Consider the following 18726-nt stretch of genomic DNA (forward strand, 5'->3'; position numbering starts at 1 on the left):
ATTTACCTGATTTTATTAAGTGAATTTATATTTCCATGGTGAAATTTGAATCCAATTTTCTATATTACTGATTCAAAACAAGTTCTACCTTTTGATTCAGTGTTAAATTTGATTAAATGATCAATGTGATACAATGGGGTAGATATTGAAGTCTCCTAAATAAGATGATGCCACAAGAATGATGATGTTTAGAAGAATAAGGAGACTTTATTTAAAAATGTAAGATTCTTAGAGGGCTTAACAAGGTTGTTGCAGAGAGATTGATTCCCCTGTGGAAGAGTGTAGATTCAGAGAGCACAATCTCAGTGTAAGCATTAGCCCACTTGAGACAGAGATGAGCTGGAATTTCTTCTGAGTAGTAAATCTATAGAAATTCCAGAGAAATTATAGTGAGAGCAGCCCAGAGTCAAAAAGTGTGGTGCTAGAAAAGCATCTGCAAATGTGTTGCTGGTCAAAGCACAGCAGGCCAGGCAGCATCTCAGGAATAGAGAATTCGACGTTTCGAGCACAAGCCCTTCATCAGGAATAAGAGAGAGTAGCCAAGCAGGCTAAGATAAAAGGTAGGGAGGAGGGACTAGGGGGAGGGGCGATGGAGGTGGGATAGGTGGAAAGAGGTCAAGGTGAGGGTGATAGGCCGGAGTGGGGTGGGGGCGGAGAGGTCAGGAAGAGGATTGCAGGTTAGGAGGGCGGTGCTGAGTTGAGGGAACCGACTGAGACAAGGTGGGGGGAGGGGAAATGAGGAAACTGGAGAAATCTGAATTCATACCTTGTGGTTGGAGGGTTCCCAGGCGGAAGATGAGGCGCTCCTCCTCCAGCCGTCGTGTTGTTGTGTTCTGCCGGTGGAGGAGTCTAAGGACCTGCAAGTCCTCGGTGGAGTGGGAGGGAGAGTTAAAGTGTTGAGCCACGGGGTGATTGGGTTGGTTGGTTCGGGCGGCCCGGAGGTGTTCTCTGAAGCGTTCCGCAAGTAAGCGGCCTGTCTCACCAATATAGAGGAGGCCACATCGGATGCAGCGGATGCAATAGATGATGTGTGTGGAGGTACACGTGAACCTGTGGCGGATATGGAAGGATCCCTTGGGGCCTTGGAGGGAAGTGAGTGTGGAGGTGTGGGTGCAAGTTTTACATTTCCTGCGGTTGCAGGGGAAGGTGCCGGGAGTGGAGGTTGGGTTTGTGGGGGGTGTGGATCTGACGAGGGAGTCACGAAGGGAGTAGTCCTTGCGGAACGCTGATAGGGGAGGGGAGGGAAATATATCCTTGGTGGTGGGGTCCGTTTGGAGGTGGCGGAAATGGCGGCGGACGATACGTTGTATGCGGAGGTTGGTGCGCTGAACCCAAGAGGACTGACTGTCCACCGGCTGACTGGCGCCCGCGCCTCCCCCCCCGGAGGTCAACCTGGCGCCGGGCATACAACGTATCATCAGCCGCCATTTCCGCCACCTCCAAACGGACCCCACCACCAAGGATATATTTCCCTCCCCTCCCCTATCAGCGTTCCGCAAGGACTACTCCCTTCGTGACTCCCTCGTCAGATCCACACCCCCCACAAACCCAACCTCCACCCCCGGCACCTTCCCCTGCAACCGCAGGAAATGTAAAACTTGCGCCCACACCTCCACACTCACTTCCCTCCAAGGCCCCAAGGGATCCTTCCATATCCGCCACAAGTTCACCTGTACCTCCACACACATCATCTTTTGCATCCGCTGCACCCGATGTGGCCTCCTCTATATTGGTGAGACAGGCCGCTTACTTGCGGAACGCTTCAGAGAACACCTCCGGGCCGCCCGAACCAACCAACCCAATCACCCCGTGGCTCAACACTTTAACTCTCCCTCCCACTCCACCGAGGACATGCAGGTCCTTGGACTCCTCCACCGGCAGAACATAACAACACGACGGCTGGAGGAGGAGCGCCTCATCTTCCGCCTGGGAACCCTCCAACCACAAGGTATGAATTCAGATTTCTCCAGTTTCCTCATTTCCCCGCCCCCCACCTTGTCTCAGTCGGTTCCCTCAACTCAGCACCGCCCTCCTAACCTGCAATCCTCTTCCTGACCTCTCCGCCCCCACCCCACTCCGGCCTATCACCCTCACCTTGACCTCCTTCCACCTATCCCACCTCCATCACCCCTCCCCCTAGTCCCTCCTCCCTACCTTTTATCTTAGCCTGCTTGGCTACTCTCTCTTATTCCTGATGAAGGGCTTGTGCTCGAAACGTCGAATTCTCTATTCCTGAGATGCTGCCTGGCCTGCTGTGCTTTGACCAGCAACACATTTGCAGCTGTGATCTCCAGCATCTGCAGACCTCATTTTTTACTGCTAGAAAAGCATAGCTGGTCAGGCAGCATCTGAGGAGCAAGAGTCAACATTTCAAGCTTAAGCTCTTCATCAAGAATGTGGGGGGACCTAAGGGGGCTGAGAGATAAATGAGAGGGAGATGGGGCTGGGGCTGGGGGGTAGGTAGCTAGGAATGCAATAGATGGACGAAGGTAGGGGGTGATAGTGATAGGTTGGAGTGGAGGGTAGGTGGGAAGGAAAATGGATTAGTGGTGCTGGAAGGCAACAGCAGTTCAGGCAGCATCCAAGGACCAGCGAAATCGACATTTCGGGGCAAAAGCCCTTCATCAGGAATAAAGGCAGTGAGCCTGAAGTGTGGAGAGATAAGCTAGAGGAGGGAAGGAAAATGGACAGTTAGAACAGTTCAAGAGAGTGGTGCCGAGTGGAGGGTTGGATCTGTGATAAATTGGGGGGAGGGGAGATAAGGAAACTGGTGAAATTGACATTGTGGTTGGAGGGTCCCAAGGCAGAAGATGAGGTGTTCTTCCTCTAGTCGTCGGGTGGCTAGGATTTGGCAGTGGAGGAGGTCCAGGATTTGTATGTCCTTGGCGGAGTCGGAGGTGGAGTTGAAGTGATCAGCCACAGGGCGGTGGGATTGTTTAGTGTGGGTGCCCCGGAGATGTTCGCTGTAATGTTCTATAAGTTGGTGTCCTGTCTCCTCAAGGAAACCACATTGAGAGCGATGATAGATGAGGTGTTTAGAGGTGCAGGAAAACCTCTGCTGGATGTGGAAGGATCCATTTGGGGCCTTGGATGGAGGTGAGGGTGAGGTGTAGGCATGTGTTTTATACCTCTAGCAGTGGCAAGGGAAGGTGCTAGGAGTGGAGATTGGGTTGATGGGAGGAATGGACCTAATGACGTAGTTGGGGAGGGAATAGTCTCTGCATTATGCTGAAAGTGGTACGGAGGGAAATATACCTTTGGTGTATTTCTGCCTGTAGCTAGTGGAAATGGGGGAGGATGAATGCATTGTATCTGGAGGTTGTTAGGGTGGAAGGGGATGACCATGGGGGTTCTGTCCTTTGTTGTGGTTGGAGGGGTGGGGTTCAAGTGCGGGAAGTGGAGGAGATGTACTGGAGGGCATTGTTGACCACATGGAAGGGGAAATTGTGGTCCTTGAAGTAGGAGGCCATTTGGGATGTTCTGGACTGGAATTGGTACCCCTGGGAGCAGATGCGGTGTAGACAGAGGAATTGGGAGTAAGGGATAGTGTTTTTACGGGGACGTGGGGTGTTGATGTGAGGAGGTGTAGTTCAGGTAGCTATGGGAGTCAGTGGGATTGAAGTAGGTGTCCGTGTTGAGTCAATTGCCAGAAATGGAGATGGACTGGTCCAGAAAGGGGAGGGAATTGTCCGATTGTCCGAGGTGGTCCAGGTGAACTTGAAGTCAGGGTGGAAGATGTTTGGAAGTTGATGAGCTGTTCAACCTCCATGGAAGCACGAGGTGGTGCTGATATAGCCAGCAACGTAACAGAGGAAAAGGTGGGGAATCATGCTGGTCTAACTGTGGAAGATGGACTGTTCCACATACCTAGCGAAGAGACAGGCATAACTGGGGCCCATGCGGGTGCCCATGGCTACCCCTTTGGTCTGAAGGAAGTGGAAGAATTTGAAGGAGAAATTATTGAGGGTGAGGACCACTTCAACCAATCGAATGAGTGTGTAGGTGGAAGGGTACTGGTTGGGTCAGTGGGAGAAGAAGAAACTGAGGGCTTGGAGGCCTTCGTCGTGGTGGAAGGATGTGCACAGGGACTGGATGTCTAGCATGAAGAGGCATTGGGGTGTGGGAAACTGAAAGTCATGGAAGAGGTGGAGGGCGTGGGTGTTTTCCTAAATCCAAAATCTCCCCAAATGTATGTGGGGAGATTTTGGACCAAGGGGGAACAGGATGGTTCAAGGTATGTGGGAATAAGTTCAGTGGGGCAAGAGTAGATGAAGACAATGGGTCGACTGGGGCAGTCAGGTTTGTGAATTTTGAGGAAGATGTAGAACCAGGTGGTGAGGCGTTCCATGACTGAGGTTGGAGGGTGTGGGTGGGAGATCCCCTGAGGTAATGAGGTTGAGGATGGTCTGGGAGATGATAGTTTGGTGATGAGAGGTGTAGTCATGATTGAGGGGGCAGTAGGAGGAGGTGTCCATGATTTGGCACCTGGTCTCAGCGGTGTACAGGTTGATGCGCCAAACTAAGACTGCCAGCTGGTTTGATGGTGAGGTTGGGGTTAGAGCGGAAGGCTGAACATTACAAGGGTAAGAGATTGGAGTGGGTGAGAAGAATGGACGGGTTGAGATAGTCAATGTTGCAGCGGCAATTGGAGATAGAGATTGAGGGCTGGTAACAGACCAGCATGGGTTGTCCAAGTGGATGGAGTATGTTGAAGGTGCATATATAAATGGCCCATGGACCACACACAAGCAGTTGGGTTGGGAGTCCGTGAATCACTGCAATCTGCAGTTGCATGGGACTGCTGTGTTCAGCAATCTCCACCCCAGATCCTCAAGAGAAAGGGGGAGGACTCCTGCGTAGAGAGTCACTTTGGTCACAAAAACAGAAAGGCAGTATATTATCTGAACGGTGATGAATTGGGAGAGGGGAAATGCAATGAGACTTGGGTGTCTTTGTACACATGTCACTGAAAATTAGTTTGCAGGTGAAGAAGGCAAGTGGTATATTGGCTTTCATGCCTGAGAATTTACATACAAGTGCTGCAAATACCAGGAGATCTGGACAACATTCAGTGTTGAATTAATAAGTGGTAAGTATCATTTACCTCATATGATTGCTAGACCATGGTCAACAAGGAGAATCCGAATATTACCCTTTGACATTCAATATCGTTACTATTGCTTGTATCCCCAATTATCAATATCCTGGGAAATGGGATTCCATTGACCAGAAGCTGAACTGGACTAGCCATAAGTAGAAAGTTCAAGAGTAAGCTTGAGGCTTGGGATTATGCAAGGAGTAACTCACCTCCTAACTAGTGATGGAATACTCTGCACATGCCTGGATGAGTGCAGCTCCATCTACGCTCAAGAAACTTGACATCATCCAGGACAAAGAACCCCCTCCACCACCTTCAACATCCACAGTCTTCATTAATGATACACAATGGCAACAGTGTGTACCATCTACAAGAGATACTGTGGTAACTCTCCAGGGCTCCTGTAACCCCTACAACTTACAAGGACAAAATTAACACCACCTACAAGTTCCTCTCCAAGCAACTCCTGACTTGAAACCATATCTCTGTGTCTTCATTGTCACTGTGTCAAATCTTGGAATTGTTTTTCTTATAGCACTGTGGGTGTACCTACCCAAAAGGACTGTAACGGTTCAAGAAGGCAGCTCATCACTACCTTCTCCAGAGCACTTAGGGATGGTCAGTAAATGTTGGCTTAATCAATACTTGTCTAACGCTGGCGTCTTGAGCATCTGCAAAGGAACTATCATAAGATATGAACTATTATGGTTGTGTTAGTTAGTATGCAGTCAGAAGCTCTGACAATTTATTATTGCTGCTGGACATAATTCCTAGTCTAAGGGATTTAAAAGGAGAGTCTGATAACCTGGCACAGTCCAGGAGCAGCCTGTCTCTTTTTATTCACTTCTCTGCTCCAATATTTCCATGCAACAGGTGCATTCATGTGTTGACCCTCTAAGTGACCACACCCATGTTGTCACATGCGGAAAATTTAGAAAAGGGCGTGCAGTTAATGCCCAAAAGGATAGAATTGTAGTATGATTAGAGCATGAAAGGAAGCCATTCAGCCTGTCATATCTCTGCAAGCTCTCTAAAACGCAAACTCACTTCATGGATCTACCGACATCAAATGGACTGCAACGATTCAAAAGAAGGGAGAATTAGTCCCGTTCCCCTTTGGATGTAATTATTGAACCTATTTATTTCAACCTCTCAGGCATCATAGCCAAAGAAATTGATGACCCTTTCTCCTCAAGATCACAGTATGTAAGCTAACCTGGCATGACCGTTTCTTTTCTCCAAAACCTACTATAATTAGTAGTAAGCCTAGGGTTTTCAGTCAACAATGTTTGTTTCACTCCCTGTTAAATCACCACCTGGGCTTAAGAGATCAAGCAAATAATACAGCTGCATCGTGGGAATTTAAAGGATCCAAGTTGGAAAAAAATGACTGAGTACTACACATTTGGTAACTTGCTTTTTAGAGCAATAACTAGGATTTATATATTTTCTTAAGTTTATTCATGTGGGCATTGCTAGCTTGGCTAGCACATATTGCCTGCCACTTGATCTGAGTGGCCTATTGGTGCCAGCTGAGAGTTTACCATCTGAGAGTTTCTCACCTTACTGTGAGTCTGAAATCACATGTAGACCAGACCAGATAATGGTGAGATCAGTGAGCCAGATGGGTGTGAACAATATTCAACATTAAGCAAGTTCTTCAATTCCAGATTTATTTTATTTTAAACTCCACCATTTGCTACAGCAGGATTTTAAACTCTGTCAAGCCAGGTCATTAACCTTGAGTTCTGGTTCACTAGTACAGTGGCATTAGCACTAGGCTGTTGCTTTCCCACATACTTGCATATCTAAACTTTAATGGAGGGAAATGTAGCGGGTCGTTGGTGTATAAAATGAAGTTCCTGAGGAGCTGGTCAATTTGGGAACAATTACAACGATTAAAAGACATTTGGATAATCACAGGAATATGAAAGGTTTGGAGAGATATTGGCCAGGAACAGGCAGGTGGGACTAGTTTAGTTTGGGATTATGTTCGGCATGGACTGAAGGATCTGTTTCCGTGTGATTCTATGACTCCAAATGCCACCCAGGAATGTTATTAATCCAAATATGATGCAGAGTCAAATGAACTATGAGGACAGATGACCAAGCAGAGAGGTTTAGGGAGAAAATTCCAGAGTTTGAGTGTTGGCAGCTTGAAGGCATAGCTGCACGTGATGGAGCGATTAAAATCATATGTCCAAGAAGCAGACTTAGACAAGCATTGAAATTCGAACAGGATTTGGGGCTGGAATTGAGGAGGGCCAGAGGTCATGGAGGGATTTAAAAATAAGGACAAGACCTGGAAATTTGAAGTGAATTGCTAAAATTATTTCTTGTTCTGAATCAAAAATCCATTCAATAAGGGTTTCTCATGATTTCCTGTTAATCATGTGTGGTATCTGAGTAGTGAAATCATGATATTATTCCCACTTAGCAAGTCTCTGTATTGGTAGTTTAATTTCATAAAATGATCTCTTTGTTATTATATTAAATATTGTAGGGGGAGAGGGCAGTTAGATTTGAAGGGCTTGAAGGTAGTAGATGGTTGTTTTTCAGACTGGAGGCCTGTGATGAGTGGTGTGCCACAAGGTCTTGTGATCACAAGATGTGCCACAAAGCCTGTGATGAGTGGTGTGCTGGGTCCACTACTTTTTGTCATTTATGTAAATGATTTGGATGTGAACATAGGAGGTATTGTTAGTAAGTTTGCAGATGACACTAAAATTAGAGGTGTAGTGGAGAGCAAGGTGGCGACACGGAGGCACAGTGGTTAGCACTGCTGCCTCACAATGTCAGAGACCCGGGTTCAATTCCAGCCTCAGGCGACTGTGTGGAGTTTGCACGTTCTCCCCGTGTCTGCATGGGTTTCCTCCGGGTGCTCCGGTTTCCTCCCACAGTCCCAAGGTGTGCAGGTCAGGTGAATTGGCCATGCTAAATTGCCCGTAGTGTTAGGTTAGGGGTATGGGTGGGTTGCGCTTCGGCGGGTCGGTGTGGACTTGTTGGGCTGAAGGGCCTGTTTCCACACTGTAAGTAATCTAAAGAAGCCATTTTAATCAGATGGACCAATGGGCTGAGGAGTGGTAGATGGAGTTTAAGATAAATGTAAGGTGTTGCATTTTGGGAAGGCAAATCAGAGCAGGACTTATACACTTAATGGTAAGATCCTGGTGAATGTTGCTGAATAAAGAGACCTTGGAGTGGTTCCTTGAAAGTGGGTTTGCAGGTAGATAGGATAGTGAAGAAGGCACTTGGTATGGTTGCCTTCATTGCATTGAGTATCGGAGTTGGGAGGTCATGTTGCGGCTGTATAGGACATTAATTCGGCCACTTTTGGTGTATTCCGTGCAATTCTTGTCTCTCTGCTAAAGGAACAATGTTGTAAAACTTGATAGGGTTCAAAAAAGATTGACAAGGATGTTGCCAGGGCTAGAAGGTTTGAACTATTGGGAAAGGTTAAATAGGCTGGGGTTGTTTTTCCTGGAGCATCTGAGGCTGAGGGGTGACCCTATAAAATCATGAAGGGCATTGATATGGTAAATAGACATGGTCTTTTCCCTGGGGTGGGGGAGTCAAAGACTAGAGGGCATAGGTTTAAGGTGAGAGGGGAAAGATTGAAAAGGGAACTAAGGTATAACTTTTTCACGCAGATGGTGTGCATGTATGGAATGAGCTGCCGGAGGAAGTGGTGGAGCTGGTGTGATCACAACATTTAAAAGGTATACGGATGGGTATATGATTAGGAAATGTTTCGAGGGATATGGGTCAAATGTTGGCAAATGGGACTAGATTTATGTAGGATATTGATTGGCATGGACGAGTTTGACCATAGAGTCTGTTTCTGCGTTGTACATCTCTCTGATTCTTGTATTCACTGGAATTGAGAAGAATTAGGTGGGACTCATCAAAATGATTAAAATTGTAATAGAATTAGACAGAGACAACGCAGTAAGAATTTTCCTGACAACTAGAGAGTTCAAAACTAGGGGTCACTGTGGAAGAAGATGGGTTAGGCCATTTTGTTTGTTAATACATTGGAGTGGTGTAATAAGTTTGAAAATTCTTTGTCTTTCTACCCCTTGGATTGGTGTACGAATATCACCCAGATCAAGGAGGTAAAATTATAGATTTTCAAATCAGTTTTAAGTAATGCTGATGTGAACAAATTTATTTTCAACAGATTAGCACCAAGATTAAAGTGACACTGATTGGAAAATCAGATAATTTCTCCATGTCTAATCCCCATGTCTAAGTGCAAAGAGTGGTTACTATTCTAATCGGAGGACTCAACATTGAGTTCTCCAATTTCAAATAACCTCCCTTTCCAGCCCATCCACCTCACTGGCACTGCTCCCTGCCACCAACTGGATTAATTCCTCCCATTGACCAACCGGTTTGTATCCTTTACCTGTCTTCACCTATCCCCACTTCACTTTGCCCCCATCACCCCCTTTAATTGCTGCCACACCCACACCCAGCCCTGAAGAAGGGTTACACCTGAAACGTCAACTTCTCCACCTCCTGATGCTGCCTGGCTTGCTGTGTTCTTCCAGCCTTCTGCCTGTCTACCATCCTAATCTTTCCTGAAGAAGGGCTCATGCCTGAAACGTCGATTTTCCTGCTCCTTGGATGCTGCCTGACCTGCACTTTTCCAGCAACACATTTTCAAGTACTATCCTAATCTGGCAGCATGGTTACAATTTACTCCCAATTATCTCAGCATTCCTGTTTTCCCATAGTAAGTGAAGATAGATTCTTACCCTTAGTGCAATGAAAATCAGGTGGGTTCTGTAAAAGGTTGTCTTCCCAGACATCCAGCCAGGCTGCAAAGGTGGAATCCATTCTATCATATGTAGTAACACATTTAATTCCAGCACATCTGTAGGAGAGTGACTCCATAACCTGGCTTCTTGTGTTTTCACGATTAAAATTAGCTCCCTTGTGCTAGTGGCAGAATCACTGACAAGAAAGAGAGACATTCAGTTTTAACGATCCTGTTCTTCATTTGAACAAAAACAAAAAGGTTATTCTCTGTTTCCTGTTGAATATTCCTCCTACAACTAAGTGCCGCAAAAATCCAAACTTCTTCCAATAGAACCAAAAATCCAAAGTATTCTGTTTTGTCCATTACGCTTATACTGAAAATTCATTCCTGCCAGAAATACTAACATTGATCCCCTTTATATTGCAGTGTTACTCCCAGGATTGGGGTTGTCTCCAACAGCAGCTCTGCAATATATAGGCAGTAAAAGTCACTGTTTTGATTTTTAAAAAAAATCAATTGCAGATTTGAATGGTTTGTGACCAGTGTTGTTCTTACTATTCAGATTCACTGCGTGATGTAGTCAATTGCTCAAGTTAGAATCTCCAGACTGGACCTTTTTAATATTGCAGTAAAATGGGATGTCAGTTGTAATATTCATTTTTACAAATCCTTCATTCTGTTTTTATTGAAAAGTCTTTGGAGTTTGTAATTTCAATTCTAGTATTTAGAACTGACATTAGCTCTCTTAACATTTTACCTGATAAAATATAACTCACTTGAAAAAATCAATTTGGAACACAGCTGGAAACCATGGCAATGAACGACATATGTTCTTGCGGGCACTATTAGCCTCAAGTAAAATAACCATGTGCATTCCAGAGAGACGTGCCTGAGTTATATAAAATTTGCTGATGACTAAGTGCTATTATTTCTCATATAACATTTGAAGGAGTTGGTTTTTCCTGGTTTGATGGAGCTTTTAGCTTTTAATGATTTTAGCCTGGAAGAAAAGCACATGGGTTCTGTGAATTTCACGTTGCTACTTGTAGTTACAAATAAGTGAGAATTTGGGCAACTTGGCTTGATAAAGTTCTTCATCAGCCCGGACTTGAAATAGATAATACCCGATGAACAACTTCCAGATAGCTTTGCGTTATTACCTTTTTAAAATATTGCTTACTTTCTGAAGAATTAAAAAGCATTTCTCAAAGATGCACTTTTCTCCATGATGTAGAAGTGCACTCTGTACAAGGCCGATACTTGAAGAGATTGTGTGGTTCAGAACTAACAATTAACAGCAACAATCTGTAGCTTTAACTTGACTCCTGAACTTTCTATGGCTACACCTTATTTTTTCAGGCAACTTTCCAGCACTTGGTTCAGAGCTAAGTTATTGACCCCTCTATTGAGGGAAAAATTTCTTACTATCTATCCTGTCTGTGCTGCTCAGAACTTTGTATACCTCATCTGGATCCCCCCTCAGCCTTCTTTGCACGTAGGAAAACAATACTGGCCTATCTGGTCTAAAAATCACACAACACCAGGTTATAGTCAAACAGGTTTATTTGGAAGCACTAGCTTTTGGGACACTGCTCCTTCATCTGGTAGTTTTGGAAGAGACACAGAATTTATGGCAAAAGATTACAATGTCATGCAACTGAATTGTTTTGCTATAAATTCTGTCTCTTCCAAAGCTATCAGATGAAGGAGTAACGCTTCGAAAGCTAGTGCTTCCAAATAAACCTGTTGGACTCTAACTTGGTGTTATGTGATTTTTAATTTTGTACATCCCAGTCCAACACCAGCACCTCCACCTCTATTCATAGCTGAATTGTGATAGTCCAGGCAGTATCCTGGTGGAGCTCTTCTGTATTCTGTCCAGTGCAATTACATCTTGCTATTGTGTGGCGATCAGAATGCACACAGTACTCAGGCTGTGGCCTAACTAACATTGCACACAGCTCCATCAAAACCTATTTGCTCTTGTAATCAATACCTTGACTGTTAAAAATAAATATCTCAATTTCCTTCTTAACCATCCTATCCATCTGTCCTGCTGCCTTCAAGGATCTGTGGACACATGATTCGAGGTCCCTCTGATCCTCTGTACTTCCTATGGTCCTACCATTCAACATGTATTCCCTTTTTAGAATGCATCACCTCGCACTTTTCAGGAACAGTTTTCAATTGCTGCTGTTCAGCCCATCTGACCAGCTCACCTATGTCACCCTGTAGTCTGATGCTTTCTTCCTCACTGTTCACCACAGGTTTTCATGTAATTTGTGAAGCTACTGATCATACATATTATATTCATATCCAGATCATTAACGTACACACCAAACAACAAAGAGACCAGTACTGAAGCCTATTGTATGCCTCTGGACACTGGATTCAAGTTTTTAAAAAAAAATCCTTCAACCATCAACCTCTGCTTCCTGTCACTAAGCTAATTTTAGATCCAATGTGCCAAACTGTTCTAGAACAGAGAACAATGCAGCACAGTACAGGCCCTTTGGCCCTCAATGTTGTGTCTAACTGATCTGTAGCTCATCTAACCTACACTACTCCATTATCATCCATTATACGAATCCAATTACCATTTAAATGCACTTAAAATTGGCAAATCTGCAACTATTGCAGGCAGGGCGTTCCACACACCTACTACTCTGAGTAAACAAATCTACCTCTGACATCTGACCTATTTCTATCATCCCTCAGTTTAAAACGATGTCTCCCTCATGCTAGCCATCATCATCTGAGGAAAAAGGCTCTCTCTGTCCACCTTATCTAATAGTCATAGAGTCGTAGAGATCCTCTGATCATCTTGTATACCTCTGTTAAGCTACCTCAAAACAGCCTCAAGTCCCTCAGCCTTTCCTCATAAGACCAACCCTCCATACCAGGCAAATCCTGGTAAATCTCTTCTGCACGCTTTTCCGTGCTTCCACGTTCTTCCTATAATGCAGTGACCAGAACTGTACACAATATTCCAAGTGCAGCTGCACCAGAGTTTTGTACAGCTGCAACATGATCTCATGACTCTGAAACGTAATCTCTCTACTAATAAAACCTAACACACCCTACACCAGCTTACCAACCCTGGATGGCAACTTTTAAGGATCTATGTACCTGGACACTGAGATCTCTCTCTTCATTTACAATACCAAGAATCTTACCATTAGCCCAGTACTCTTTGTTCCTGTTACTCCTTCCAAAGTGAATCACCTCACAATTTCCCGCATTAAACTTCATTTGCCAGCTCTCAGCCTAGCTATGCAGCTTATCCATGTCCCTCTGTAACCTGCAACATTCTTTTGCACTGTCAACAACTCCACCGACCTTTGTGTCATCTGCAAATTTACTAACCCATCTTTTGACGTCCTCATCCAGATAACAGCAGTGATCCCAAAACAGAATCTTGTGGCACACCACTAGTAACTAAACTCCAGGATAAACATTTCCCATCAACCACCACCCTCCATCTTCTTTCAACTAGCCAATTTCTGATCCAAACTGCTAAATCATCCTCAATCCCATGCTTCCGCATTTTATGCAATAGCCTACCATGTTGAACCTTATCAAATGCCTTACTGAAATCCATATACATCACATCAACCACTTTACCCTCATCGACCTATTTGGTCACCTTCTCAAAGAACTCGATAACGTTTTTGAGGCACGACCTACTCTTCATCAAATCTTGTCGACTATCTCTTTATCAAATTATTCCTTTCTAGATTATTATAAATCCTATCTCTTATAACCCTTTTCCAACACTTTATTCACAACTGAAATAAGGTTCACCGGTGTATAATTACCAGGATTGTCTCTACTCACCTTCTTGAATAAGGGGACAACATTTGCTATCCTCCAGACTTCTGGCATAATTCCTGTAGACAATAATGGCATAAGGATTAAAGTCAAATGTTTTGTAATCTTCTCTCTCACTTCCCAGAGAATCCTAGGATAAATTCCATCTGGCCCGGGGAACTTACCTACTTTCTTACTTTCCAGAATTGCTAACACTTCCTCCTTGAGAACCTCAATCCTATATAATCTATTCGCTCTGGATCCCAAAGGTTCTAAGCTTCTTGTCAAAAGCCATACTGAAGTCCATGTAGACTAAATTGACTGAATTATCCTCATCTACACATCTACTCACCTCAGAGAGTTCAAACAAATTTGTGACACACAATCTCCACCTTGCAAAGTGACGCTGATTATCTTTCATTAGACCTTGTCTTGCCAAGTGGAGATGAATTCTGTTCCTAAGAACTTTTTCCAATAGTTTCCTTTCCACAGATGTTAGAGTGGCTTGTAGTTTCCCGGTTCATTCTTACCATCCTTCTTGAATAACATATTACATTAGCTGTCTTCCAGTCCTCTAACACCTCTCCTCTGGCCAGAAAGGATTTGAAAATTAATAGCCAAGCCCTTACAATCTCTTCCCTTACCTCATATTAGATTCATCTCATGATCCAGGATAGCATTAAACTCCATCAGGGTGAGTGTTCACTCTCACCAGATTCTTCCACTGTACAGCAGTAATATCTTACTCATCAGCAGTGGTTGCCATTGGTATTAAAACTGAGGGAAAGAAATGTTACAAGTTCAAAGGCAGATGAAAGTAAGTGGAGTGAAAAACTGAAGCAGTAAACATCACAAGTTGTAATTTAAGTGACATGGGCTCTGAGTGGCAGATTCAGATGACTAGTACAGCAAGCTTATCTCCACATCGGGAGAGTCTCTTGCTACCTTGTTTGCTTTTCGGAAGTGGCATGGGGAGATTCTTGCTAGAAAGTGGTGAGGTTTGACAGGGAATAATACTTGTTAAACAGCTTTTTAACACTACAAGTTGCTTCATTAAAATTTAGCCACCTATTTTATCACAGTTGACAAGCAAGTTCAATGTCAGGAAAACTTGGGAAAATCAGAGAAAGAATCTGATATTATTATTGTAATGCAAGGAGCAGACTATGTGCTCAGGGACACACACAGCTCAAGGACTGGTCCAAGCTGCATCTCTGGATTCATCATTTACTGTCACTACACTCGCATGTTTTTGAGTCTACCTGCATGGTCACAGCGATCCTGTCTTGCATTACTTTGCCTTTTGCCATATTGCCCCCTTAACCCGAGATGCCAGGCTCAAATTACTGCTTTTTAGCATGCCATTTAATGTGGACGCCAAGCCAGAAAGCTTGTTATGGTTGTCAGCAGGTTGCTGTTTAGTCAGGGATTCCCAGCCCAGTAACTCAAGGCCAGCATTCAATTTCAGCCCAGGTTCTCCTCAGGATAGTCAGTCAGGATCCAATGCTTATAAGGAGTGAGGAGCCAAATGATAACAACATCTTGATTTTTTTCTGCCCTGTTCTGGACTGTTTTCCTTATGGAATGAGAGAACGACGGGTATTATGGGAGATAACAGTAGGTGGGGAGATATCCCAGATGAGTGAATAGGGATTGCAGAGAGCATGCAGAGTGTGATAGTGAAGTTACTCATGGTTTTGGTTCCATATATTATAAAAGAAACCCAAGGTAATTTGAACAGAGTCAACATGGTGTCAACAAAGGGCAATCACCTTTAACCAACTTAGTGGAGTTCATTGAAGGAGTAACATGCACTCTGTGTATAAAGGGGAACTTGCAGGTGCACTGTATTTGAATTTCTAGAAGACATGTGCCATATCAAAAGTTATTGTGGAAAATAACAGAGTATTGTGTAGAGGGTAACTCATTAGCACGGGTAGAAGATTTGGTGGTTGGCAGAACATGAAGAATGATTTTTTTTTGTCCAATTGACCGGCTAGAATTAGCAGAGTCTTACAAGAGTCTCAACTTCTTACAGTTTATATCAGTGATTCAGATGGTAGGATCAAGGCATGGTAGCTAAATTTACAGATGGCATGAAGATAGGTAGGACAATATGAAATGAATAAGGGGGTTGCAAATGGACATAGGTTGAATGAATGTACCAGTATCTGACTGGATACAATTTAGAAAAAATTAACGTTGCTCACTAAACAGAGCATTACTTAAACGGAGAATGACTGTAGAATTTTGGGGTGAAAGAAACATAGGTCTGCTAATGCATGAATCACAAAGTTTGTACAGCACATAATCAAGAAAGTTAACGGGATGTTACCCTTTATTGTGAGAGGAATTGAACATAAACTTAAGGATGCAAATAGAAATTGCTGGAAAAGCTCATCAGATCTGGTAGCATCTGTGGAGAGAAAGCACAGTTAATGTTTTGGGTCCAGTGGCTGCATATATGTGCATCCTTAGACCCCACATGGCCAGGAGTAGATCTATCAAACCCAAAAGGCCTCCCATTAATTTCCTACGTAAGACCTCAGTTTGATAGTTTGGTAGGACCATGTCCACAGGTCTTCCCATCCTGAACCTAATCAGGCCAGAGGCACGAAGGTAGTGTGTGCTTCTTGTACCTCATTAAATGCCCCAAATGACCCAAGAGGAAATAGCATTAAATTCCACTCTTACTATCCATGACAAAAATAACTTGCATCACTCTGATTGACAAACGTGTTTTCAAGATAAAAGTGTCACTGACCTACTTAAGGCATTATTAGGACAGAATAGTTTTAAAGGAGTAAAAAGGTGCAGAAGTGTGAAAAGGTTTGAAGAGAAATTTCAAAAATTTAGATCCCTAGCAGTTTTGATTTGGCCTCCAGCAGAGGAGCAATTAGAATTGGGAATTTCCAAGAGTCCAGAATTAGAGGAATGAAAATAAGAGTTCTCCATCAGCCATTTTAAGTTTGTTCACTCCACTTCTATCACTTGTATGATTCTTTGATCTCTCTGCCTATAAACTGTCAGTGTGCCCTCTCTCACTGTACCTGATGAACCAAAAGCTTGTGATTTTAAATAAATCTGTTGGACTATAACCTGGTATCGTTTGATTTTTGACTTTGTCCAACCCTGGCACCTCTACAGCATGAAGATTTTAGGACTGGAAGTGATTATGGAGACAGGAAGGGAGCTCAGCTCCTGACCTCATTACAGTCTTGGTTCAAGCATGGACGAAGGAGTTAAATTCCTGAGGTGAGGTGAAGATGATTGGCCTCAACATCAAAGTGGCATTTTACTGATTGTAGCATGCAGGAGCAAAACTGGCATCAATGGGGATTAGGGGGAAATCTCACTGATGATTAGAATCATACTCGCACATATGAAGATGGTTATGGTTTTTGGGGGTCAGTCATCTCAGTACCAGGGCACCTCTGCAAGAAGTCCCCAGGATAGTGTCCTTGGGCCAACCTTCTGCAGCTGCGTCCTCAGTGACGTTCCCTCTATCATAAGGTCAGAATGCAGGATGTTTGCTGAATGATTACACAATCTTCAGCACCACTTATAACTCCTCAGGTACTGAAAGCAGTCCAAGTTCATGAACAATATTGAGGACTGGGCTGAGAAGTAGCAAAATAACATTCGTGCCACACAAATGCCAGGCAATGATCATATCTATTAAGAAACAATCTAGCAACTGTCCCTTGATAATCAATGGCATTACCATCATTGATTCACACACTATCAACATCATGGAGATTATTCATCAGCCTGAATTGAACTAGTCTAGCCATATAAGTACTGCGGCTACAAGACCATGTCAGAGGTTAGGAATCCTATAGAAAGAACTCACCTCCTGACTCCCCAACACCTGTCCACCATCAGCAAGGCAAAAGTTGCAAACACCAAACTTGCCTGCATGAGTGCAGCTCCAACAACACTCAATGCTCCAATGTCACTTGACACATCCAGGTGAAAGCAACATGCTTAATTGGCCACCATCTCCACAAATATGCTGTAGCAGTAATATGTACCATCTACAAGATGCAATGCAGGAATCCAGCAAAGTCCCTTAGATTTAGCAGCTTCCAAATCCATGACGATAGCCGTCAGAATTACAAGAGCAGCAGCTACATGGGAGCACAATCAACGATATGTTGCCCTCCAAGCCATTCACCATCCTGACTTGGAAATATGCTGCTGTTCCTTCAAACAGCGACTAGTGTTGAGTCAAAATCCTGAATTCCCTCCCAAAGAGTCTACCTACAGTAGATGGACTGCCATGGTTCAAGAAGGCAGCTTCTCAAGGACAACTAGGGATGGGCAATAAATGCTGGCCCAGTCAGTGATGCCCAAGTTGCATGTGTAAACAAAAATAAGGTCACACAGGGATTTGGAAACAATGGTGAAAATGTTGTTTAGTTTCCTGCTCTGAACTGTGTGCATTATATAACGTTAATGATTTCTCTCAGAAAGCCTAACATTAGCATGTAGTTTGAACATTTCTTAAATTTTGACATTGCCAAAATGAATCATGAATTGAATTTCAGGATTAATCATTCAATGCTTGGAAGATTACTTAAGCTTGTTCTTTCTACACTAAGCATAATTTATAATTACTCATTTGTTTTCTAATACCAAAATATATCACTTACTCCAAAGAGATTGAATAGTTCATAACTGCAGTCTTTAGTAAACTATATTTATAATTCAGTCAAATTTAGGAAAATTAGGTATGACAGTGTCTCATATCATTGATTATAATATTTTACAGTCTGTCAAAGCTTCGAGGGATACTGGTTGCCTTAGTTATATCCTGCAGGCATGCGGAATAATAATGTTTAGAATGATAATAAGAATTGCTGGCTCTCTGAAGAGTTTGTTGCGTTAAATGTGTACCTGAAGAACAAATCAATCTAAACGCCAATAGCGTAGAATTATTAAAATTTGCAGAGATAGTGGATGCATTTGATGTAATTCAGAGTCATACAGCACAGAAACAGACACTTCAGTCCAATTAGCCCAAGTCGACCATAATCTCAAATTAAACTAA

This window comes from Hemiscyllium ocellatum, chromosome 5 (assembly GCF_020745735.1).
Source record: "Hemiscyllium ocellatum isolate sHemOce1 chromosome 5, sHemOce1.pat.X.cur, whole genome shotgun sequence".
NCBI classification, from domain to species: Eukaryota; Metazoa; Chordata; class Chondrichthyes; order Orectolobiformes; family Hemiscylliidae; genus Hemiscyllium; species Hemiscyllium ocellatum.